Source organism: Camelus ferus, chromosome 27 (genome assembly GCF_009834535.1).
Source record: "Camelus ferus isolate YT-003-E chromosome 27, BCGSAC_Cfer_1.0, whole genome shotgun sequence".
NCBI classification, from domain to species: domain Eukaryota; kingdom Metazoa; phylum Chordata; class Mammalia; order Artiodactyla; family Camelidae; genus Camelus; species Camelus ferus.
This window is the reverse complement of record NC_045722.1, coordinates 17,659,706-17,684,882: the sequence shown is the minus strand read 5'-3', so window position 1 is coordinate 17,684,882 and position 25,177 is coordinate 17,659,706. Positions and strand designations below refer to the sequence as shown.

The 25,177-nt window shown below is 39.7% G+C and overlaps 2 long non-coding RNA genes across 6 annotated transcripts in view; one reads left to right on the top strand and one right to left on the bottom strand.

Moving 5' to 3' along the window:
- LOC116660200 overlaps positions 1-25,177 on the top strand; it is a 65,015-nt gene that overhangs the window by 2,379 nt on the left and 37,459 nt on the right. The window contains exon 2 of one of the 3 annotated variants that reach the window (XR_004315596.1): positions 1,452-1,549. The exons of 1 other annotated variant lie outside the window; for it this stretch is intronic. This is a non-coding gene — a long non-coding RNA (uncharacterized LOC116660200). Of the gene's footprint in view, positions 1-1,286; positions 1,550-25,177 lie in introns of those variants that run through there. One more of the 3 variants, XR_004315594.1, reaches the window with a different exon arrangement.
- LOC116660201 lies at positions 1,537-5,155 on the bottom strand. Of its 3 annotated transcripts, XR_004315599.1 has the most exons (5): positions 4,837-4,962; positions 4,509-4,704; positions 3,713-3,830; positions 3,095-3,170; positions 1,537-2,242 (listed from the first exon to the last, which is right to left on the bottom strand). It is a non-coding gene; the product is annotated as an uncharacterized LOC116660201 (long non-coding RNA). The 3 variants fall into 3 exon arrangements; XR_004315598.1 differs by lacking the exon at positions 1,537-2,242 and having other exon boundaries at positions 2,504-3,170; positions 3,713-3,833; positions 4,837-5,155; XR_004315597.1 differs by lacking the exon at positions 1,537-2,242 and having other exon boundaries at positions 2,504-3,170; positions 4,837-5,155.

The window sequence follows — 25,177 nt, the reverse complement described above, 5'->3', positions numbered from 1 at the left end:
CAGTTTATAAGCTAAATAAGGAGGTATTTTAAATATTTATTTAACAAGACATATTTTAAATAACCTACATATGTAAATAGAGCGTTCTTAGCCTGTCCATTATTGTCAGGTCGATTCTCATGTTCTGATATATAATTAATTACCGGTTTATTCCTCTGTAAACCGAAGCAGGGAATAAATCAGAGATGCCAGGTCACTGATGTCAGCAAAAATCGTAATACCCTCTTGTCACGGGGTCCGTGAAAAGGGAATGGAGACTGGGTAGAATGTGTGGAAGTGTGTACCAAAGTGTATCCAAATGGCACGTTTCTGTCCCAGTTTTGGTTGCTCTTTCTTGATGTCTTGACTTTTTTTCTGTGCTCTACCAGTGGGCATGGAATGCTTATATCTTAGTTTAAAACAAACTCAGAAAGTGTATGCAGTGTGATCTATGCATTTTACAAGGTAGAGTTAACTAAAGTAAATGCGTGCCATGAGCATTTTAAGCAGCGTTATTATATTTAGAAATGAGAACAACACAAATACAACAGTTTTGATAATTTCTAGGTAGTCAAAAGTATGACTATTTTAATGGTTCAGCAAAATCCATACATCCATTTTTAAGTTTTGGGGAAGAAAATACACACATACTTTTTTTCCCCTTTCCACTTATGAGGATCTGTCTTTTACATTTTTCCACAGAAAACTCTAAAAGATGAAAGTGTTGCATTTCAAATTTGTCATGAGTGTAGACAGCTCTCTCTAGGGAAGAAAAATTAGACAAAAAACATGGCATCTTTGTAGATTTACTTTCTGATGATGTCAAATGAGTAATCATCTCAAGTACCACAGCAAATTTTTGGTCTGGGTCAGTGATGAGACAAGCATGTTTCATTTAAACATAATTCACAAGGCTTACCAACAACCCAACTCAAAGTTCCGATTCCCAGTTCAGTGAGCTAGCCTGCCAACATAATTCTAGCCAGTGATTAGCAATATTAATTATCTTGGCCCGTAGCCAAAACATCTGGAAAATTTAGTGTGGAAAATCATTTAAAATAATTCGCTCCTGCCATCATGACAAACCAGCCCATTGGCTAATTGACCTTTTCACTATCACCCGGTTGTTCGGCCACACTTTAAACCATTCTGTATCAAATTTGCATCGGATCCTCTTTGCCATTCTTCATTGGGAAGAAGCATTAAATCCTTGGGAAAATAAACGTCTGAAACAACAAAGTAGACCAAATTTTGTGGTTGACATGATCATCAGATACATTCATAGACGCAGAGTCCATATCTTCATTTATGGTATCATTTTGCTGCCAGGGATGAGCGCCCTTTTTATAGTTAATGGAATAGGTCCAGTGAGATGTAAATTCGTCTTAGCAGCTTCTGAACCAAGTGTTGTTCAGCAGTTACATAATGAGGGAAATTAAAAGGTAAAAATTCCTGGTTCGCCTGTCCTCCAGGTCCCCTTATGAGATGTGCAGCCTCGTGAGATGCCGGGGGCAACGATGACTTCCATGCACAGACAGGACTCAGGGAATTGCTTCTTCAGGGATTTGAGGTGAATTTGTAGATCCACCATAACTAACACATTAGTCTTTTAAAATAAAAATGTTAATTAAGTTTAAGCCTCCACATGGTATGGAAAAAGAGTCTTCTCCTAAAGATGAATGGTGGCAGTGAGATACTCAGACTTCTTAGCAAATATTACTGAGTGATGCCTCTGTTTTTACCCTAGTAAATCAGATGCTCATTTAAAAAATTCTGCTGAAGGTGGAGAACACATACTTTTCTTTACTACACCTGTTATTTACTGATAGTACCCTGGAAATTATATATAAAACAAACATAAGACCTAAAAGGTGGAGAGAAAAGTTAGACTGACCTGGGACCTCAGGACCCTAGGAGGGACACAATGGTGAATTCCTTGATTTTTGTGTTTCCTCATATATGTCTGAGCTGAGAAAGCCAACAACTCAAAAATATTAATAGGGCTAGAAACATCTCAGTTCTATTATACTTATACTAAAAAAAAAATACACAGTAGCTAAGACATGGAAACAACCTAAATGTCCATTTAAGAGAGAACTGGATAAAAAGGTTGTGGCATATTTATACAATGGAATACTACACAGCCATAAAAAATAATAATGCCATTTGAAGCAACAAGGATGGACCTGGAGATGGTCATTCTAAGTGAAGTTAGCCAGAAAGAGAAAGAAAAATACCGTATGGTATCACTCATATTTGGAACCTAAAAAAAAAAAAAAAAAAGACACAAATGAACAAATTTATGAAACAGAAACAGACTCACAGACATAGAAAATAAACTTACGGTTACCAGAGGGGAAACAGGGTGGGAAGGGATAAATTGGGAGCTCAAGATGTGCAAATACTAACTACTATATATAAATTAGATAAACAACAAGTTGATACCATATAGCGCAGGGAACTATTTTCAATATCTTGTGGTAACCTATAATAAAAAAGAATATGAAAAGGAATATATGTATGTGTGTGTATGCCTGAAACATTATGCTGTACACCAGAAATTGACACATTGTAACTGACTATACATCAATAAGGAAAAAAATTGACTGTGACATTTGAATCTTATATAAGCTTAGATGTATAGTCAGCCTCTCTGAGCTTACCTCCCTTTCGGTTAACTGAACATAATGATACCTGTCTATTTTCTTTCACTAGCTGTAGTCAAGATGTAATGAAAGCAGAATACGAATTTTAAAAGTACTTCCTAACTCTTCAATTTCTACAAGAAAAGTTCTAACATTTGTCAGAGGCTAACTGTATGCCAGGCTTTATGTTAAGTCAAATGTGTTCCTTACTTTATATCTTTATATCAAAGTATGTCTTGTGTGACATTTAAAGAACCACTAGAGAGAAATTCTTATTTTTCATCATATCTTTCTCAGACATTCAAGAATGTTCAAGTCCAGAGTCTACACTCCCAGGACCCTCTAACTCCCCTTTCCTTAAACACACCAAACCAAACTTTCCATCTTGGCCTCACACGCTCCTTTCCCTTCCTTGTTTAGCTGCCACCAACACACAGCCTCTCTGCTCTGCATTTCTTTCTTGGCATTACCTCCATCTCATAGAATCAGTTCACGGGGCTTGGCCTTTTATGCCTCATAGCACTCCCCTGATGGTGTACCTGGGGACTGGAGGAAAACAGAAGAATTTGTAGCTGATGCGTTGATGAATTTTATCACATTTCACTGAATATCACCATTGCATGATGCTATCTTGTGGGCTCCACCTTCAACGCATAGCTCACATCTGACCATATAGTTTGTCACTATATCCAATAAAACCCTCCTAGTCCAATACGACCCCGGACTAGTCCTAGTCTAGTCTTTTTCTATCTTCAGGTCAAGGGCAATAGCCTCCTATTTAGTGTCCCTGCTTCCACACTTGCCCTCCACAGTCATTTCTCAGAGACCAGTAGAAGAGAATGTACATGTAAGACCATGCTGTTTCTGCACTGCGATTTCCCATGCCACTCAGAGTTGAAACAAAAGCCCCTAGCTGGGTTTGATACCACATTTCTTAGCTCAACATTGAATACCCTAGAGAGTTTTTTTTAAAAGCATCAATGGCTGGCCCCCGACCTCCAAGGTTCTACATGATCTAAGGTGGTACCCAGGCTGCAGCCTTCGCATCCTCTCCCTCCCTCACTTGATTTAAATAACTCCAGTGTTACCTTCTCTGACAACTCTAAGCTTCACTCTATTTTCTTTCTCTTCTTCACTTTTCTTCCCAGTACTCTTCACCATCTGCCTTTGTCCCCATTGGCGGATGTGTTTATGGTCTTTCTTCCCCTACTAGAAGACAGAGCTATGAGGTCAGAGAGACTTTACCTATCGTTTATCACTCCACTCCCAGAGACTATAAAAGTGCCTGGCACATAGGAGGCATCAAATAAATAATTTTTAAAATACATTGAATGGATGATGACGAGTTGAGGAAGAGTTTTCACACATTCAGGGAAAGTGGATTGAGAGTGACAATGTGCAACCAGAAATGGCCCAGGAAAGAGGAGGAGGTGGTGAAAAAATTAAAGGACAAGCGTATTGTTCCTTAAGATGGGGAGCCTTAACAATTTTAAACAACTTTCACGGCCCGATTTGTATTTCAGGAACCTCACTCTTATTACATTTTGTGGGGTGAATTCATCCAAACTAGAAATAGCTGTTAGGAGACTCTTCTGATCATAGTGAGACAAGTCCAAAGATATGATACCCTTGAACATGGTAGTGGTGGCAATTATGCCACACGTGGGTTTGTTTCATCTAACTGAGTGACAGACACAACTACAGAATGCTGAATGGCCCCTTGGATTTTAGCCTTTAAAATTCACTACCATTTCCTTGCAAAAGCTTACCTTTGTCTCTCGGGCTCTCTCTCTATTCTGGTTAAACAAATAGAAATTAAGGCAGGCTTAACGAATACAAAGTTAACACATCTCCAGAAACCAAGCAGAGATCATTTAAGCCCACCTGGGTCCTTTTTAGCTGAAGTGTCCTTTCCCACATGTGGTGCGAGTGATCCTGTTGTGTCTTCCTTCATAGCCATGCCTCACAGGTCATTCTCCACCTTTATTGTCCTTGGGTGAAAAAAATGCTGCAAAACCTCTGTGTCTGTTTTAAATTTCTTTATCCATTTGTGCTCCATTGCCTTATACTCTGTTTGAAGCTGGAAATAGAACGAAGGTATGACCTTAGCACAAACTCTAGTCATTAATTTTATTCCTTCCCCCACCCCCAACTGAAAAAAACCCACAATAAATAAGAGATGTTTCATCAAGAAGAGAATCTCCAAACAGACCTCAGCCTCTTACGCTTCCATCTTCTCTAAACTTGCAAACATACTATTAAGTCAAGCCCTTCCCCTCCTCCAATATTACTTTGGTTAAAGAAGTAAATCTAATTAAAGGAGCATGGGAATTGGAAGCTGTTTTGTGTGTTAGGGAAGCTTGGATCTGTATCACTTCCTCCAGTGACTGGGCTTACAAGATGGAAAATTCCTTCGACTGCTGGGCAAAGTACTCTCAATGCTGTTGAAACATCTGGTTTTCTTTGTGTAAAATCTCTTCCACGAGGTGGGCTAAGATTTTTATTCTAATTGAATTTGTAGTTAATTCCAGATAAAGATGAGTTTCTTTTCGCTGATGTTGCTCAAACCAGGGGTCCCTGCTCAGCCAGGCGAAGCCCGTTCTTACTCAAAATTAATCAGAAGAAGTGGTGAGTTGTTGGGCTCAGGGGAGCCTCCACTTGTTTATATTTTTAGGACTGAACGACAATTTCTGATGCGCTGGGTCCCTGACTTGGTCTTTTGAATCCCCTGTGATGGAGATTGAAGGGCAGATGCCTGTGTCTTAAAGGCAGTGTTGTGAACCAATTAAGCAAGGGCATGAATGGACTTTGATTTGAAGATGGCTTACCACCCTCCCTGCCAATGTTGATCCGATCCATTAGGATCCTAAACAATTTTCTTATGATCCTAAACCATCTAAAAGAAATTATGGAGTCAAGCTTTCCTATATTTGTTGCAATATTTTATTTGTTAAACAAATTAATACATGGATGAACGGAAGGAAGAATACAATACAGAACACACGAGTCTCCCAAGGTCTTTGCCACCTGTTTGATAGCCTTCTGCTTTTAACAGTGACCCTTTGGTGCCAATGTTTTTCTACGAGTTCATCTTTTGGATATTCTGAAATAAGGAAGATTTTGAATTGCAATTAGTTTCCTTTTTCAACTGTGATAAGTGAATGGACCCTTATCTTCTCTGTCTCCTATAGAATTTTATTTAGGATGGTACAATAGAAATTAAAACCAGGACCCAGAACTAGAAGCCAGAATAAGAAGCAAACTTTGGCCCTCTACAGCTCATCAGGTAACCTGGATTCTATCCCTGTCCCCGCTTCAGGGTCACTTAACAAAGCCGGCTTCCCTTTTTTTTTCCAGAGGCTTTGGACCTAGAAAAGGGCACTCCTTTTTCTCTCCAGAAGTGGAGAGCAATGTCAATCAAATGCCACGAGCACAGACCTTAAAGTAGCCTTGACATTTTCAAAGTGGCCATTACTGATTAACCCTTGCTAAGCTTTTCCCATTCTTATCACATTTACGACCAAAGTCTAGATTTCAACCCTTCCCCTTGGAGGGCTCTGCCCTCATTCTTCCAGCGGAGTCAGTTGTCTTGTATGTGGACCTCTTATTACCCAGAATGTGAATCTATCTACCAGGGCACTTTTTTATCCACTGCTGACACTTATACACACACTCTCTCCAAAGACTTCTGCTGTTTATCTGAGCAATTCAAAGTTAGAAGAAAGATGACTAATTTATTCCTAAAATTCAGTAGACAGTCAATCAATGATTTTTTTTTTTTTTTTTTTTTTAAGTAATGAACTCAAATAGTTTTAGAAGACTTAATGGGGGAAATATGCATTTCTCTTATCTGGCCAAAGTTGCAAGCCATCATACGCAATAATGAGAAATGTTGGCTGTGCTAGGCCAAATTAAATACAGGAAGAAGAGAGAGTGCTGTCTCGGAATATGGGGAGGTTGACTCCATTTTTCTCTAATATAAATAATATTGCAATGAACAATCACAGAACTAAATTTTTGAGTGCATCTCTGGTTACATCTGCTATGTTTACTTTATGCTAATGAACTACTGGGCCAAAGGATATTTGCCCATATTCTTTTTAACATTGAGTTTTTCCATATTCTGGTTAACATTGCCTATTGTAATTAAGTACATTAAAAATTAAAGTGAAAGTAACATCTTTTTGTTTTATGTTTTCTATAAATATATATCAAGATTACATATATAAATATTAGATATGTGTATATGTAAGTTTGTATAATACTGGGGAGAATAATTGGCCCCAATTCTTCATCTTATTTATATCCACACTCTCTGCTATATACTTCTGAAGTATTTTTACAGAAGGTAAAGGGTGCTTCCCCTCTCTTAACTTTGGGCTTCACAGTGTAACTTTCTTTGAGACATGTGGCATTAGAAGATACGACGTAAGAGGGACTTAAAATGAGATTTTGTGGCTGATCGTGTTTTCTTGTATTTATGCCATTCTTAAAAGAGTTCACATGGCCCACCTATCCATGAACACATCAAAAATACATATGCATATGGAACAGTTCTCACTGAAAGCTAAGTGGAAACTGGTGGAAAGACTCCTTTACAACCAAGGTTGTAAGAAAGATCTACACAGAATAGGACAGGAAAGAAAGAGAAGCAATCAGATTGGGACCTTGGGTTGGGGGGAGGGGGACTCAGAGGAAAAGGAGGATTACATAAGCAGAGTTTCAGCCGGGGGAGTAAGCAGTTTGAGAGACTTACTGGGTGCCCCCACCCTGGGGTCCAACATATGGAAGACAAGCCCCCTTGGCTGGTTGGACGGCTGCTGGGACTAAGAAGAGAATGATGGGAAACCTAGGCTCCACTGGTGAGGAACACACGCATGTTAACTTTCCCCAACGCGAAGCAGAGAGAGCAGACTGAGAGTGCTCTGGTGGTTGCCTGGTTTCCCACGACCTCCCAGTGCAAGCCCCTGCCTGAGCCACGCAAATGCTGCCCCATCTACTCCACATTCCAGTTCTGCATGGGGCCTAAAGCTGCCATGACCAAGGAGAGAGCTTGGCCATAGGATGCAGAGGTGACTCAGACCTGGGGAGGCACCTGAGTGGGGCAAGGGTGGCCACTGGTGGCACTCAGGCAGTGCATCAGAAGCATCCTGGAACTCTGATGACAGCTGGTCCACCACAGCCCACAACCCAGTTCACAGCCCACGGACTCCAGCTGGCTCCACAACAGGGTGAATGTGGCAGAAGCTGGGGGAGTGATCAGCTGCGAGGGGCGAAGAGGACTGGAACGTGAGGCTGTGATTGAGCAGGCAAAGGCAGCAGTTGCTGGCACCTGCCCAGACAGTGCAATGGAGGAAGCTCAGACCTCTCTCTCTAGCTGAAAAGCTGCAGACCACACTGCATCATGAGCTGACAGTGTGCAAGGGCTCCTCTTGCTTCAGCACTTCTCCCCTCTGGGTCGTGGTTCCCAGTGCTGGGAGAGGGGAATCACACACTTAAAGGGAACAGAGACAGCTTGGAACCAACCCTCAGGGCTTCTGCATCAGCAACTAGGGATCTGCCGCCACCCCTGATGGGTTCATGACAGCCGCTGAGCATAAGAGAAGACGTCCTTCAGCCTTAGCCTCTCCTTCACCAGCCCTGCCTCCTGACAAGGTGATAGCTACGAGCACACCCTGAGGAAAAACATGACTTGTATCCAGGTCAAACCTAGCTCTACATCCAAAGGCACTGGGCAATAGCATTCTGCATAGGGATGCTCCCATTTAAGGACACTCCTAAACTACAGTGATACTTAACTGATTCACTTAAATTCATAGAGATAGAGAAAGCTAAGCAAAATGAGAAAGCAAAGAAACTGGTCTCAACTGAAAGAGTGAGAGAAAGCTTACATCAATGCACAAATTATCCAGACAGGAAGTCAGTAAGTCCACAGTGGTCTTAAATAATACAATAACTATTGGACTTAATAGATATCCACAAGACATTATATCCAAAAACACCATAATACACGTTCAAGCGCACATGAAATGTTTTCTAGGCTAGATCACATGCTAGAACATTAAACAAGCCTCAACAAATTTAAAAGGCTGGAAATTATACCAACCATTTTTTTCTGATCGCAACAGTTTTCTATCATTTATTTATCACAGCTAGGAATTAATTACAGAAAGAAAAATGGGAAAACAGAAACACGTGGAGACTAACTAGCATGCTTCTGAAAAATTAATGGGTCAATGAAGAAATGGAAAGATATCCTGTGTTCTTGGAGTGGAAGAATTAATATTGTTAAAATGTTCAAACTTCTCAAAGCAATCTACATTGAAAAGAAGTGAAAGGGTACAGCTTTGTCTTTTACCTAATTTTAGTGGGAAAGCTTTGATATTCTCACCATTAAGTATGATGTTAAATGTAGGTTTTATGTAAATTATCAGGTTGAGAAAATTTTCCTTTATTCCTAGTTTACTGAAAGTCCCTAATCATGAATGGCTGTTGAATTTTGCCAAAAGCTTTTTCTGCATTTATTTATATGATCATGTGATTTTTCTTTCTAGCCTGTTGATATGATAGATTACAAAACTGATTTTCTGTGTTGAGCTAGTCTTGCATATATAGATTCAATTCCAATTAGTTGTGGTATATAATTCTTTTTATACTTTTTTGGATTCAATCTGGTAATATTTTGCTGAATTTTGCATCTGTGTTCTGCTGTTTCCTTCAAATGTATTTTTCTGACTTTGGTATTAGGGTAATACTGGTCTCATAGAGTGAATTAGAAAGTATAAACTCAGCTCCTATCCTCTGATGAGACTGTAGAAAACTGGTAAAATTTCTTCCTTAATTGGTCAAATTCACCAGTGAACACATCTTGGCACAGTGTTTTCTGTTTTGGAAAGTTATTAATTATCAATTCAATTTCTTTAATAGATGTAGGTCAGATCACCTATTTCTTCTTGAGTGAGTTTTGGTATATTGTGTCTTTTAAGGAATTTATCCATTTAAACTAGATTATCAAACCACTGTGTTTTCAGTTTTCATCATCCATAAATTTATTGGGTTAAGATTCTTATTTAGGAGAACTCTGCTTAACTGAAAAAAATATATAAAACATGATTTGGGTAATTAAGCTGTTATCATGTGGTCATATTTGTGCAATTAAGTTTTCATATTAGATTTTTATCATCTTGTAAGGAGGGCGAGCACAGAGAATGGGAAATGGAACTGTCAAAAATGATGGTGTATGGTAAAAAATTCAGAGCTTGGTATATTAGGCAGTAGGGCCAGTCTGGGGTTGACTTGGGGAATAAAAAGTAACTAGATACCAAGAAGAAGATAGGAAAGGATAAAGCATTAAGAAGATTGGTCCAGCAGGTACTGAAGTCAGGCTTCACTCTTGTGGACGCTGTGGTAGCAAGAAAATGGACTTTTTGAGTTTAAAGTAGAGTGGGTTTCCCAATGGATCTTGAGCAAGTCATAACTTCTCCGGCATTTGTATCCTCATGGGGATATTAATATTACCAATACAGACATCAAGGGGTTGATGAGAAATTCAGATAAGAAAGTATGTTAAGTGATATTCTAAGTCTGATACTGTAAACATCATTCAGTAATATTTTGACGGGATCTATGAAATGAAACAAGAGAGGACAAAGAAAATGTGTATAGATTAACAGTGACTGAATTAGGAAAATCAAATTCCATGAGTTTATCTTCTGACTTCTACTTCCTGATGTAAGGGAAAGCAAAACCTCTGTTATATTTAAGTCCTCATGACACATTTTTGCATGAGGAAGATTATAAACTTGTAATTGAGTCATCGAGTTCTTAGCTTGAGGGAGCCCATCCCACGCACCTGCAATTCCCATTGGCTAACAGAGACCATCCCTTCTTTCTCTTTGATGCGGCAAATTCCCAAGAGCCATGGGTGATTTAGAGACTTCTCTGGAGAAAAACTACTCCTTGAGTAGGAAAGAAGCGTTAATGTTTTTAAATATCCTCTAGCTCCTTAGATTTAGGGAACAACAATTACAACGGCAACAGAATAATTCTAAGTAAAAGAGAATTAAATAAGAATTTCCAAACAGTTTCTTTGTGAAACCAGATGGTAACTGATCATGGATATTTTCTAAATGAGGCATCGGGAGGGACAAATGAGTGGGAATCGATAATCCAGCACTGCCTGTATTCAACCTAGCATCACATTTAGCAGCAAATACAGGGCAGTTAAAAGTCCAGGCAGTCATTACTTCATCTTTACAGATATCTATTTCTTTAAAGGGCTTTCCTTTTGTTATTTTTGACTTTAAAAAGTTAGTGTTTTTCTTTTGAAATAATTGAAGGGAAAGGAAGTCTAAAGAGAGGCTGAGTGACATCCAATATTCCCTAATGCCCTCTTGTTGCTTTAGGTGATTGGTATAGTTAATGAAGGAGGGTCCTGGGTCTATCATCGACCAGGGCCTGACCTGGGGGCGGGAAGGAGTGAGCTGTAACCTGACCGTGCCCAGGTGCGTGCCTGCAGGTCACACACTGGGAAAGCCTGTGGCCCCAGCAATCCTTTCCCAAGTCTGGCCATGCCTTTAACTGTTTCAGGTCTTCTCAAATGTCCACATTCTCTCAAGCTTAGACGATGTCAACATGCTTTGCTCTGGATTAAGATTTTCAAGTTGGAAAAGGAAGTGCATAAGGTTAAGGATCTTATTTAAGGTTGTAAATTCCATGGCAAAGAATAAAACACATCTCTTTGACTGCTAGTCACTCCGCTATATGCACAACACAGTCCATTTACCATGCATACTCTTACTAATCTACACTTACTTGTTGCATAAAAAGAAATGTTTTCTTTTTCCAGAGCATGGTATCATTTTTTTCTTCCTTCCTTCCTTGTTCCCTTTCTCCTTCCTTCCCTCTTTCCCTCCTTTCTTTTTTTCTTTTCTTTCCTTCTTTCTTTTTCTTTCCTTCTCTTTTTCTTTCTCCTTTCTTCTCTCTTTTCTTTTTTTTCCACCATCTATTCATCCACCTGTGTGCCTAACACAGGTAAACCAGTCTTTGTTTTTACTATGTTCCAGAAAACCTGGCCCTTGTGCATCCAGCATGTAGTGCTGAGGATAAAACAATGGCAGATGAACTGTGTCTCTGTGAATTTTCCTGTCCTACAACAGCTGTTTATTGATAGAAAGATCGAACGACTGAATGGATGGGGGAGTCTCCAAATCCATGTATACACACAGAATTTGTGGGAAATTCAAGTGTCTTCTCTATGGACAATCTTATTATTAATTATCCATAAGTCACAAGATATAATGCTTATTGAAAAAACACATAAAAAAACAAATCTTACTTTACATCGACAGAGAATGTGCCATTTTTGGAAAAAAAAAAAGAAAGAAATACCTGCATCTGATTATTTAAGTGGTTTACATATTAAAATTTTTATTTGTAATTCTGTTGATGAAAAGCATTCTGGAACTCATAACACATTTGCCTGAGTTTTTAAATAGAGTCAGCTGACCTTATATTAAAGATGGTTTTCATTCTGAGGTTAATAACCTAGCTCTTTTCCACCCTGTACCTTAAATCCATGGACTGTACTGAGTGACATCTTTTTAAAATGTCATGTGAATGCCCTTAGGAGCCATTAAGGTATAAATACTCATTTAGCCGAAGTCTGCTTGATCTCCAATGAACTGCCCTATGCTAGCACAATCAGAAAAAATCTGGGTTATGTGGTGGCCAGATGTTCTAGCTCCTTTTGTTGAGGGGGTGGGTGTAGATAGAGTGAATGTGGACGTTTGGATCACAAAGCTTGAATTGCAAATTAACCTCCTGCGAATGAAATCTGGGCAAGTTAATTAACTCTTATGACCCTCAATTCATATGTAAAGTGAGAATGAGAAGGAACACTTAACAAAATTGCTGACAACAGGTAAATGCACTCATAAAGGAAATGATCTAGCTTAGCACCTGGAGTCAGTAGGTGCTCAATAAATGAATTCCTTGCCCTTCCCTTTTCTGATGTCAGAACAACTGCTGTTCAGCATCAGCAGAGCTTCCATTCCTGTCATCCCTTCTGCTGCATTCTGCTGTCCTGTTTCTCCCACTGCCTTTCTTTTATCTTTTCTCCTTTCCTGTTGATGGTTGCTTCTGTTTGTCCAGCAAAGAATATTTTCTATAGAAAATAGTGGCCAATTAGAATGTTTTGCTCCTTCTGACCAGTGAACTGATTAACTGGTGCTCCGGATTCTTTCGGCTATGTTTCTGCAAAGGATCTATTTTGACCACCAGGAACGCTTTTGTTATCCTCTCACTCAAAACCCCCACCACTCCCAAACACCTGTACCTGCTCTGTTATTTCAGGATGACATTTTTCCAGATACTGACATCATTAGTTTTTGCCTGCCCACCATCTATTCTTTACTAATCTGGTAGCAGCACCTTGATTTTTCTTTAAAGAAATACCCAGCCATATTGTATACAGTCCAGGAGTAGGGAAGAATCAGTGTCGGTTCTTCCTGCCCAAGAAGTGGGCAGTGGCTACACTCACAGGATTCTCTGTCCCAGAAATTTGAATTTTAGCATAGAGAATGTGTATAGAAAAAGAGAGCTGATTCTTCTGTGGGAAGCACCCAAAAGAGACTGTTTTTCCATTCTTGGGCCATTGACTGACATATCATGGATGTCCTTTCCTACTTTGCTTTGATGGTATTTCAAGAATCTAGTTCTAGTATCTATTGGGTTTTTCATATGCCCTAGTTCTGTCATCTCAAATGAATCCTGACTGCACCAACCAATCAAATAAACATCCCCTTCGTGGCTCAACTTCAGCTCCATGCTCACTTCTGTTCTGTAAATACGACCTGGACGTCATCTACCCTGCATGATATTCACTATGATATTCACTTCAACGAGTCCTAAGCTGATGAAATTTTGCCACTTCATGTTACTCCTAAGCATTGAAAACAGTGATTTAGTCTTTTTACTGGGATTTTGTCTAATGAAATCAGTAATATGTCAATAGAAACCCCTCAATCCCAATGAAAACATCCTATGCGATTATCAGAGTGGATGGGGTGCAAAGTCATGGGATGGAGAAGAGAATTAGCCGTGAGAAGCACGGATACACGCACTACTATGTGTGTCTAGTAACGGCAGGTGTAAGAGGGTGGATTGGGTTCATTGAAAGCATAATCCTTCTCCTGCTCCTGTAAGTAAACATTTAAAAATACAATTAAAAGAGAGAGAGTTAATGTATTGATCCAAGTGTTGGCAAACTAGCCCACAAGCCAAATTTGACCATCTCAATGCATTTACGGATTGCCTATGGCCACTTTTGCACCCCAATGGAGGAAGTGAGTGATCATGGCAGAGACCACATGGCTTGCTGTGTAAAAAAATATTTACTGTATCTGGTAAGATTTTACTTCTATGAGGAACACAAAACACAAAACAAACAAGCATAAAAATACAGAAATAGAGAACAAAACAGGTGGTTGCCAGAAGGGAGAGAGGTGGGGGGGGGGGATGAGTGAAATAAGCAAGGGAGATTAAGAGGGGCACACTTTTAGGTATAAAATGAGTAAGATACAAAGATGTAATGTACAGCACAGGGAAGAGGGCCAATGTTCTACAATAACTTTAAATAGAATATACCTACAAAATGTTGAATCACTATGCTGTACACCTGCAACTCATATAATATTGCAAATCAATTATATTTCAATTAAAAAAAGGTATGTTTGCAGCAACTTTCATCACTTGCAAGCATGAGGTCTAGGAATAACAACCAATTCTGCATGAAATTTCTTTGGTTCTATTGTTGCTAACATGATATTTAATGCCATAGTAATAATAATAGTAATAATTAACAATAATAGTTCTCCTTCCTTCTTTTTCTTCCTCTCCCTCATCTTCTTCCTCTTCCTCCTCTTCCTTCTCTCACTCCTCTTTCTCCTTCTGTCTCTTTAGATGGCTTATTTCCCCCTGTGAAAACTTTTAAGACCTTAAAGTTTTGTCTTTGGCACTCTGTAATTTCACATTTATGTGTCCAGTTTTTATTTCGTTTTCATTGCTCGTGTTTGGCCCTTGACAGGCCTCTTCATTTTGAAACTGCCTGTCTCCCTGAGGCCTGCTAAGTCTCTTCTGTTGCTCTGATAATTTCTTCCTACCTCATTTGCTCTGTTCTCTCTTTCTGATACTACTATTAATCAGACATTAAACTTTTGGAGCTCGCTCTCCCATTTCTTATTTTTCCCTCTCACAATTTGTCTCTTTTTCCTCCACTCCACACTCTGAGAGATGCATCATGTTTATTTCTCAATCCATTTTAAAATCATTTTCCCCCTGCAATTGTATCTTAAATTCCTAGAAATTCACTGGTTCACCAATAGTTCATTTTTCATAGTAGCCTGTTCTTGTTTGATGAATATAATATTGTCTCATATTTTTCTAAGAAAAATTATTAAGAGTTCTTATTCCTGTTTTTATCACCAACCCCTCATCCCCTGTTGGAACCCATTCTTAATTCTATTCATTTCGGCCTTTTTTTTTTCTTTTTAATAAATCTCTTTTCTTTCTGCTGAAATATTCCTCAGTTTTCTGGAATTAGATCTGTCCTTATTCAAGAATGTGAAAGGAATAAGTTTGACTTTAAGCTGTGAGCACACAGGTGAGACTTAGTGACTGATGGGCTTTGATGTAGGGTCCTGGGGAAAGAACCACAAAGGCTACAGGAAGAGCTTTTTTATGTAGTCCTAAGCCTTCAGTTCCCAAGTTCTCCCTAGACTGTTTAATTTTTTTTAAAAGAATGATTGTGTAATTTTTTTTTTTTTTTTTGGCCTGGAGTGAAAACCAGGTTGGCAGTATTTATGCCTGTTGGGTAGAGGGAGAAACTGACTGTTGATCATCACTTAATCCTTCTTTTTCAGGCTCACTTTTTCCTCCTACTCTAATGCCAGAACCTCTCTAAGAGCCTGCCAGCCAGCCTGGCATGGTCCTCAGCATTAGACTCCTCCACACTCATTCTGGGCTGTGTTTTCCCCTTGGCTTCACAATCCATTTCCCATATACTTTTTGCTTCTAGAAATGTGGCAGAATCTCTGGTTCTCTGATGGCCCAGGGTTTTGTAGGCTTATATCTATTTTTAGTCCTTACTATCTTTTACATTCATTTGCTAGGTATTTGGGAAGGAAAGGAGGAAAATCGTATGGTCAATATCCTATCTTGAACTAGAATTTGATCTTCATTTTATAAAACTTCAAGTAGTGCTTTGATTATTTCCCAGTTATTTCCTTTCATGAACAATAATACAAAGTTATCATACTGGAAATAAAGGAGGTAGATGCCAGACTACCTCCTATAAAAGTTGGGCTATATTAGCCTTGATCCACACAGCACTCACCTCTCCCTTTGGCAAAGATATTTCTCCCAGTGTCCTTACTAGAAATTAGATACTGAGAGAAGCTACTTTCAGATCTCTGCTTCTCCAACACTGCACAAATACATCACCTACCCTTCTTCCTCATTCCCTGGAAAAGCTGTTTTAATTGTAATCTATCTAACTTAGGTTTTTTCCATAATCTGTTTAGAAGCTCTTGGCCTTGCCTCTGAGAAGCGGTTGTGGTATGTATCTGCTGACGTCTCAAAGCAGCGTTCATGCTGTGTGAACGGAGAGTGTTCTCTGGTCAATAAAGGGGGAACGGATCTTGGTGTTGGAATTTCAGGCCAGCTGCCCAGGTAACTTCCTCTGAATTCACCTTAACGCCCACTGAGGCAAACTGCTCCGAGCTTGGCTTTTGTCTATTCCCTCTGAATCTGACCCAGCCCATTTTGCATTCTCTGATCTTCAAAGGGCTTTCTTTTTCCTTTTCTTCTTTCTTTTATTTTTTTTTCCTCCCTCCCCCAGTATATTGCTTTGTGAATGTCAAAATAAGATAAGGGATCAAGATTGAGAAACCGTGGACATCTTTCTAATTGGAAAAAAAAAAGAGAGAGAGAGAGAGAGAGAAAGTTTAAGTTTGGTGTTGAGAAGAGGGATCTATCACTAAGTCACCTTGAATTTTTTCTCTTCTTCCCTTCCCTTTGTTCCTTCTCCACCTCTTCCTCACCTGGCCCTACATCCTTTTGCTTTCTCTTCTTTTTTCTTCCTGCTCCTCCTCCTCCTCTTTCTTCTTTGAAATGAACGTCTTCCTGTATCAAAGCCTCAAAAGAGCTGCCCAGGCTGCCGATGAGCAGCTTCAATTCTCAACCCCGCCGGGCTGTACTCTGATGTTATCAGGACCAGCAAAAGTTGATGGCTAAGAGCCAAAGATGTGCGGAACAGATAGGTGTTGAAAACACCCATCTCAGCAGTTTGAACAACCCAGTCAGAGGTATTTAGAGCCAAACCCAGGCAGCTCCACAGAGGAAGCTGACGGAAGATGCTGGAAATTCCCTCATGTGTTGCAAAGAGGCAGAATTCCTCCTTGGGTGGACGCTGATTCTGGACTGAAAGTTCTCTGGAAACATTTAGTGTTTTTCCCTCCTGATGCAGCCACTCTCATATTGGGTCATTATGGATTCAGAGTTGTGGTGTAACTTGAAAGCCAGACATTGCTGAGATGAGCCCAGCCCAAAAGACTCTTGGCAAAGGCATCTGCTTTGTAACTATTTTAGCCTTCTGGGCACCGTGTGCCTTTTGGCATTTAAGTAGGTATTGTCAAAGATAAACAAAGCCAGACACTCGCTAACGTGGTAAGGGCAAACCTTAGTTGGTAATATACCATTGCAATAGGAAAAAAAGGCCAGTGTGACCTGAACTCAACTTCCATTTGCACAGAGGTGACTGGCTGTTTTAAAGGGAAAATGAGGGAGTACGGAGGGGGTAAGTGGGGGTTCACTAGAGTCACGGACATGAAGAATTACAAAAAGTGGGAAGGACGTTGGTCCTTGTGAAACCCCTCTGGGTTTGCTAACTGGCATCTCAGACATTTAGGCTCCTCCCCTCCCACAGAGGTGGGCAGAAAGGGGCCATTTACTCAAGTGCTGGTTGGAACAGAGAGTAAGTTCTTCTGGCAGCCTTGAGTTTTCTCAGGCAGGCACTTTAAGGCGGCTAGGACCATCCTCAAAATGTGACTCTGAGCTGTTAGAAGCAACGTTAATGGGGAGGTTATAGCCCAGTGGTAGAGCGCATGCCTAGCAGGCAGGAGGCCCTGGGCTCAATCGCCCCACACCGTACCTCCATTAAAATAAATGAATAAATAAATAAAAGTGATGTTTGTGTTTTATTCCTTTCTTTACAGACCAAGATCGGGGCCCAGTAGAGGAAGGGCTCTGAAGATGCTGGTGGGTGTTTGGTCAAGGAAAGAATCTTTTTCAGCATGTCAAGTGTATGGTCTGGTTAATGTAGTCAATTAATGCTTAGTGTCAGGATCCTGGCTTCAAATTTCAGGCCACAGATTTAAGGGAAAAAACAGACCTTGTGCAATGTTCTCAGACCAGGTGTGGCTAATATATAGTTGGTCACGAGAACTTTGGAGAGAGAGTAAAGGATTCAGTTTAAACCATGATGAAAAGGACCAAACTCCACTCACAGCAAGGATGCTTTCCTGATATGCAGCCTGTTTATCATGCACAGGCCTTTCCACAGAAGAGGTGTTCCCATCTGTCAAAAAACTGAATAGGAGTTACACCCCAGTACCTTCACAGAACCCACACAAGAAAATAGGTTTGGACAGAAAATAGAGGTGAAGTCTGGGTGTGGCTCCAAGTCCCTCGTATTCATTATTCTTCCCACAAAGAGTTTGCGGTCCAGAGATTAACATTTTACATTTCCATATGCTTGAACATTTTTGAGAGCTATTAAGGACGCCCGTAGAAAATGCGGGTCACACTGTCTGTTTTGACTACACTTGCCAGGCCGTATTTTTGAAACCTCGTTTCTATTTTTGTGAGCTAAAATTTTGCAGGTGGTGAAGTGGTTGATGCAAACATCACAATGTGAATACGAGCCAATTAACCAACAACCGCATTTTATGAGGTTGCAGCCACCTAATTGTTTTGTGTCTGCAGCTAATTATTTCTGGGAGATATTTCTGCATATGGAGAAAGAGTCTGTTGTGATAATTGTACTGCAAAACAAAAGTTCTGCTGTAAGTGCATCGAGGGCAGAGATCACATCTTCTCTACGTCTCAGAAACTTCCGCAAATCGCTCTGGGCCCGTGGATGCTAAATGAATGCGAATTGCTAATGACAACGTTATTCTCAAGTTTGGAAAGCAAATCGAAAAGTTGGGTGCAGTGAAGAATATCCAAGTTATCAAATATTAAAATAATTCTGTGTGGTTGGGATTGCTGTTAACTCACTGACTTCTCTTCCCATAGACTCAAAGAAGTTTTGAGCTGGAAAGAAATAAGGGGGCCGCCTATACCAATAACTTTGGAAACTCTTAAACTCTTAAAATTTGGAACTTATGGCCCAGATAAATTATGTGACCTACCCAAAGACCTGTGATGCTATCAGGTCCCCAAAGTGTATGATGTCTAACCAAGCACCCCCAACAATGGACCCAAAACCTCCCTGATTTCTTCTTTAAAGTATTGGAGTGTTAGAGACAGCACATGTCAACGGAAAGCATGTCTCTTAAACCCACGCAGGCCAGGCCTAAGGGAATGCTGACAAATTAATTTTACAGCAAGAGGCTAAACTCGTTCTTCTAAACTGGTCTGTCCAGAGGAAGCAGTGGGCAAAGCATGCAGTTTTATGCAGATAGATTTTATTTTTGTTATTATTGCAGCTGCTCATTGATATTTTAATGCAAGTTTTTATTGAGCTATGCCCTGAGGCTTTTTTAAAATTGAGGGTTCAATTATTTCTAAAATCTAATAATTAAGTAAATTAATGAGCCTAGTCAGAAATCTGGCAACCTGACTAAGGATTAGACATGAGAAATATTAACAGGAGGGAGATTTTATTATTTTTTCCCTCCTTACAGGAAGATCTTTTAAAATCCTTTAGACTGTGTTTCATGGATGTAAATGAAATCTGACACTGAGATCCACAAACAAGCCAGGGCACAAATTCGAGTTAGAGACAGAGCTCCACAGCAGATGGGGGCGGTCAGGGCAGACCTTGTTATCTAAATTTCCCCCACCTCCCCGCCTTGCCAAAGCAATTTTGAGTTTCAGGAAGTATAGCCTCCAGAAATACAGAAGAATATTACTGTGTTCATGTCCCTTGCCTTAAAGATTGCAATTGATAAGTCATGATGTGTTCAGAAGAAAGTGACCATAACATCTACTCAAAAACCATAAGATGAAGCCAAGTTAGAGGAACTAGGAATTTGGCTTGAGGAAGACTGCTTCCTGGAATGTATTTCTCAGAAAACTTTAAAGGAGAACCGTACAAACTCTGAATGACCCTGGAAAACGCACCTAGAGATTTAGCTTTTGATTCCACACACTCTTCCAAATCATTGCTTTGCTCCTAAGACAATGCCCCAATCCTAACCCTGGATCTGCTGCTTGGTCATCTAAGTTCAGTAAGAGAGATAAGGTTACTTCTCCCTGGTTCTTGAGCCCACAGAATTTCTATTTAAATTTCTGTCTAAACTGGGCTTTATATTTCAATCCCAGCTCCTGAGTTTAGGGTTTGGTCAATTGCAAAGCCCTCCTTCCTCTTACAGGACTGGCCTGACTTCATGTCCTCGTGCTAATCTAACTGCCTGGCCCTCTACACATTATTCATCTCAGGTTTTCCTGAGTTACTTCTCACTCAGCTACTGGATTTCTGTGCTGCTATTCTGCCCAATTCATACATGGAGATGGACGAGATTCGACACACTTATATAGAGTTTTGACACTGTGGTTGTTTATCTGAAGGAATTTTGGTTTTAAAAAGATAGAAAAACTCCAGTGTAGTATTTTTATGTCCTTATCCTCTTTATAGCTTACCACATCTTTTTATGGCATCCCATCATAATGCAGAGATGCAAAAACTGAGATTCTAATGCCTTGGGTGACCTGCCTGAGATCCCGCCACAAGTTAAGGCAGGCTTGGAACATGGATGCTGATCCGATGGCCCATGTTGTTTCCACAATAATCCCCTCTTCTCACTATTTCACACTCCAGATTATGATTCATTTTTATACAAAGACAGTGAAAACTAAAATAGAACTCTTTATGAAGTACGGTCTGGTATAGTCCAGGTGTGTTCATTATTCACACAGGACATAATTATTAAAACCGGTGTTCCAGGACCTTCTAAAGTTTAAAAGCTCTTACAGTCTTTACTTAATTCCTTATTGAACAAAGGGTGTTTTGTCCTGGAGATTCCAGATGAATAAAGCTAATGAAACAGAACATTTTTCCATAAGCAAACCAAATGATGAAACTTGGAAAGAAGGCAAAGTCCTTGAAGTTGGAGTAAAAGAACTAAGAACTATGTTCAGACACACAACAAACAGCATAAGGAAGTGGATGACTGCACAAAGGCTGTCTCCGCAGCTCCATAGTGACACCAGATCCTGTTCTGAATTCAGCTGATTCTTTTGATTCCTATCAGCGTGCTTCAGTGACTGGTGGGTGGGCTGATGTGACTGTTCCGCTGAGAGAGTGGACAACAGTGGACACAGAATGCTTACGCATTCTAGGTAAAGGGGCTCAATCTAGTTGAGAAAAATATCCCACCTGGAAGAGAAAGTTCAATGAAATGAGAAGGTCATGCCCTTCAAGTGAAGAGAAGCTCTACTGGTTGTGTGATTTGGACCATATTGTTTGCTTATTTTTCCCTGAGCCCCGCTGACCCCGTTTGTAAAATAGTTATAATGCTGCTTGTCTCATCGGTTTTGATGGCAAATTAAATAAAATGACATTATGTAAAGTGCCTTGTGTGAAAAGCTGTTCAATAAACAGTTCCTATTTTCTATTCTGCAGGGCACACAAAAAAAATGGATTTTCCACATCAATGTGCACTGGAGAAAACAAACCATAGCGTTTACTTTTTTCCTTGTCGGGATATGAGAAGGACACACCTGCATTAATAGTTTTCAATATTACCTCGTCTCTTTAGTTTTCCTCCTTTCTATGTCATAGATGTCCCTCCTAATGCCATATAGTCCACAGGGAAAAATAATCACCCTGTGGCATTTTTCATATGTGATCTAATGTAGGTGCATAATCAAGATTTGACAAAAGGAGTTGTTATCCAAGAAATCTGGGCAAAAATTATGTGTTTGCTTGGATTACTTAGGTAGTTGTATCAGTGTGCACTTGACAGGTAAAACGGCATTGATTATGTTGGATCAGTGATCACTCGATTTTATTGTTAAAGTATAATGTGGGTGGAGGGAAATTCCTGGTAAGAAATCCATAAGCATTAACTTCTCGTCTCCACTGACCAGAGTTACTCTCGGCTCATAACGCTATGCATGGTTTTATAAGCAATTTGTAATATAAACACAGCAGACTGTACTTGCGGTTCCATATTTTAGTCAGTGTGGCTCCGTGTTATTTTTTGGATCGGAAGTAACTACTTAAAAAAAAAAATCCCTGTTGTATCATTAAAGACTACAACCAATGTAATTTACCCTTCCTACAAACAATATCAGTGTAAGCAAAAGGCATACTTTTCAGTTGAACATGTCATCTTTGCAAGTAGGAGAGATTACTCTCCCCTAGAATATATTCTCTAACTCCCATTACAAAAAGAGAAAACAGGTTAGAGTTGCATTGGCCACTATTTCATAAACAGAATGTGAAAAGCACTAACTATACAGAAAAGGACAGATAAGTGGGTTTCATTAAAATTAAAAATGTCAGTTTATCAAGCCAAGCTACAGAGTGGGAGAAGATGTAGAAAAACAAATTTGAGAAAAGACTCAATTCTGGAATATAAAAAGAAATATGGAAAAAAGGGGGAGACTAACTTCGTTTATAATTGAATAAAAGACTTAAATTGTTCCTTCACAAAAAGAGGATAAAAAAATAGGAAAATGTGCTCAATAGCTTTAATCAACAGGGAAATACAACTATATCACCATACAACCACAAGAATAGCTAAACCAATCATCCAACCAGCCAGCCAACCAACAAGCATATGACCACGTCAATGAATGGTGAGGACAAGTGATGGATAGTAGGACAGCCTGCAACCAGAGAATTCTCACACGCTGATGGTGAAGGTGTCCATTAGGACAATCACTGTGGGAAACTTTTTTTCAGTAACTACTGTGACTAACCACACACATCCCTCCATGACCTTGCAGTTTTAACCCTAAAAATTCACCCAACAGAAACAAATGTGTTCTCCAAAGGCCAAGATAGTAACAGGATTGTTCATAAAAGCCCCCAAATGAAAATAACCCAAATAACTATCAATAATAGAATAGGCAAAGGGAAGTATGTTCATCCAGCAATTAAGGATAAGAACAAATTGCTGCAAACAACAGCCTGAAAGGATCTCCAAACGTAACGTTGCACAAAAGATGCCAGATTCTGAAAAGTACCTACCATAAAAAAACTTACAGAAAGTTCAAGAACAGGTAAAACTAATCCAGGGGTAATCAGAAGAGTGCTTATTTTTGAGATTTTAATTGTTGAGTTGATTAATAAGAGAGTTTTCTAGAAAGTTAGCCTTGTTCTGTATCTCTGCTTCTCAAATCTTGGTGTGTATATGGCTCTCCTTGGACATCTTGTTGCAATGTAGGTTCTGATTCAGAAGATCTCGATGTGACCTGTTTCTTCATTTCTAACAAGCTCCTAGATCATGCCAAGACTTCCTGTAAGTGGATCGCACTCTAAGAAATCAAATTTGATTTCTCTTTTTCTGAATAGTGGATGCACAGTTTTATTTGTAAAATTTTCATCAAACTACATTATATGGACTTTCTGTATATGTGTTATGCCTCGACTAAAAGGTCTGTATAAAATGAATGCCTCTTGGAATGGAAATCTGGAGTGAAACTGTTAGCTGCATTTTCTAGGTGACAGAGATAGAACTTGGAAACTATAGATTTTGATTGAAAGCCAACAGACACTAGCTTTGAAAAACTCAAGTCAATAGGATCTCTTTTTGGAATTGTATGGAGTGCTTTATAGAACAGGAAGGAGGACCCACAGACCATGGTAGCAAGAAACAGACTCAAGCAGCATCAGGGGAATGGTTATCAGGGACTCAACAGACTTGTCCATGTACCAATGATGGAATAAATGACTTCAAATGTTCTCAGTATTCTGATCGTCTATTTATAGTTCAAAATCCAAGGAGAGTGTGCCCACTTGGCCCAGTATAGATGTACCTGCCCATCCACTAAGGGGGGCAGGGTTCCTGGTTAACACACTCTCATCAGAGTCCATCTACAATGAGTGAACTATTTTTCCAGAAGGCAATTGGTGCATGTCTTCAAAAGATGTTTGAACCTATGCTGAGTAAGCGAAGACAGTGATGTGAAGGACAAGCAAAAGAAAGATTCACTGAAGCTGCCTTCTAACTATTTCTGCGCTCTCTCATTGCTCCAGTAACTTGTCCATGCTTAGTCCCTTCACTGAGCTCAAGTCTGTGATAAAGTGTGTGCTAATGTGTGTGTGTGTGTGTCTGTGTGTGTGTGTGTGTGTGTGTGTGTGTGGTGGCAACGTAAGAGCAGCCACAGGTCAGCATTCACACAAGACTGTAACATACATGGGATTGCTGCTGCTTACCTGATGCACTCCAGGCCGGTCTAATACTTACAAGTGCAATTCTAGAAAGAGCTTTGGAGACAAAGCACAACATTATCCACACTAGAGATGATAGGAATTCTTCATTATTTCTATGGTTGATTCTAAAGCCAAGTGCTGGATCTGGTGTGTACACGGATTGCTGGTAGCATTCCTGTATTCAGTTCCTCTAGTGGAAGTAGGTTGCTGCTAGAGTAGTGGTGAGTTCCTTAAAACTCTTGGGTAATGATGGAATCTAGCTGTTCCCCCATGCTGTTAGTCGTCCCAGAAGTTATTAATTTATTGTAATGGTCAAATGCCTATTTCCCACCCCTTAGGAAACTCAGAAAAGTGTTTTGGATCCGTTTGGGTGGACAGCACAGCATAGGCATAAGATCATTATCACCCGTGACACATTCAGGTCATGTTTCTTCCACATCTTGTTAGTTTCAATGAACCAGGGACTGCTAATGAATGATTTCCATTGGATAATTTTGCTTTTTCTGTTTCAGGTTGCAAATTGCCTGTCTGGCTTTCATTAGCAGTGCAATGATTTACCCAGGAGGGCTTTGTTTCTTAACTTGATTGGGAAAGGGATGTTGGGAAGGTGGCTATCTTTGTGGGAAAGGAGATTCATTTTTAACCTCATAGTGATTGTCTATGTGTATAGAAGAAGTTTGAGGAGTACGGTTTTCATCTGCAGCCGACCTTATCTCCCTCAAACTGAGTATGGTCTGTGTGAATTGCTGCAAGCGTATTTGCCAGTCAGGCACCAAAGCATCTTATTACTCAGGGCAAATTACTGCCATGAAAGTGAAACTATTTACGTAATACATTGGAAATGTCTAAAACCTCAAAGCGAAGAAAAACTGATTTTTTGAAATGAATT